The sequence below is a fragment of the Littorina saxatilis genome, linkage group LG4, assembly GCF_037325665.1.
Source record: "Littorina saxatilis isolate snail1 linkage group LG4, US_GU_Lsax_2.0, whole genome shotgun sequence".
NCBI classification, from domain to species: Eukaryota; Metazoa; Mollusca; class Gastropoda; order Littorinimorpha; family Littorinidae; genus Littorina; species Littorina saxatilis.
In genome coordinates this window covers 62,854,224-62,855,811 of record NC_090248.1, presented here as the reverse complement: position 1 = coordinate 62,855,811, position 1,588 = coordinate 62,854,224, and positions in this window count along the sequence as shown.

The following is a 1,588-nucleotide window of genomic DNA, read 5'->3' as shown; positions in this document are numbered from 1 at the left end:
TTTAAAATGTAAATTCGTATTTTTGATCGAAAATGAACTCCGCTAGGCAACACTCATTTTTGGTGTGCTAGTGGAAATTACCATCTCTGTCATTACCCAACCCATTGGTTGTCCTCAAACAAAACGTGGTGACAATGACATTCGATTTAAAACGTACCCATAGCTTATCGAATGTAAACCAGACCCCCTCCCCTCATCCAAACATTCTCCCTTTAAAGGCACAGTAAGCCTCCCGTAAACCATAACTGAGCTCCCCGAGCTTCTACATACAGTGCAACATGTGTTGGTGTGTATGTCAGTGTATGTGTGGGCGTGTGTGTGTGTGTCAGGGTGTGTGTGGGTGTGTGTGTGTGCGTGATTTTACCAACACTACGCTAAATTCCTTGTGCTTTAAATGTTTTTTAATGTCACTTGGCTCAATAAATACTGTATTCTGTATTCTGTAAGCATACTTCAATTTGAACGCTCACTGAACGGGAACATCCTGGCTGCTTTCTGTAGAGAGTGAGACATTTTCAAAGAATTTATTTTCGTGGAATATCCGAACGGACTATCAGGCGCCTCGTTTTGATGCTAGATCTAACTTTTAAAATCTAAATAATAAATTGACAGCCTGTTACACAAACATTCTTAAATCATAAAAGAATTCTTTTTTCATCAAGACAAGATCAGTACATTTCGAAGTTTTGAAAGTTTGAAAAAAGAAAAGCCCGGAAACGTGTCACGCAAAACGTCTTTCTCGTAGCAGCCGACGGTTCTGCATAGCGCCAGTTCATCTGAACGGTCAACCGCCACCGCTCTAGTTCGTTTGACTTACAGCCGTTTGTTGCGTTTTAGGTTCAGAGGTACACAATAACGTGCTATTGCAGATAAGCTTACAGCGAGTCGCATTGAAATCACAAACTGACGACTAAATTGTGAGAAAAAAAAGGAAACTGGATCACACGGGTTCACGATGGCTCAGGGGTAAGATAAACCACGCAAAAATAAATTCTTTGAAAATTGCTCGGAGGGCATCTAGGATGTTCTCAAGCGATGAGTGTTTAAACGAAAGGGTGTTTCTACTGTGTGTAAAAGCCTGACAGTGTCTGTGATGGTTTACGGGAGGCTGACTGTGCCTTTAACAAGTTGGCCGGACATGTTTGCAAACTGGAAGACAACTGATTGGCTACCTGTTCCTTTTGCTGAGCGTTATCGGCCTTGCTACCTCTCCGTCTTGTCGTTGACATGTTAGTGCTCCATGTCAGTGCTCCATGTTAGTGCTCCATGTCAGTGCTCCATGTTAGTGCTCCATGTCAGTGCTCCATGTTAGTGCTCCATGTCAGTGCTCCATGTTAGTGCTCCATGTCAGTGCTCCATGTTAGTGCTCCATGTTAGTGCCCCATGTTAGTGCTCCATGTTAGTGCTCCATGTTAGCGAAAGGTGGTAGGAGACAGGTGGGTGTGTCCTTTTGGCGCAGAGAGGGGAAGGGGGTGGAGAGAGAGAGAGAGAGAGAGAGAGAGAGACAGAGACAGAGAGACAGAGAGACAGAGAGAGAGAGACAGAGAGAGAGAGAGAGACAGAGAGAGAGAGACACAGAGAGAGAGAC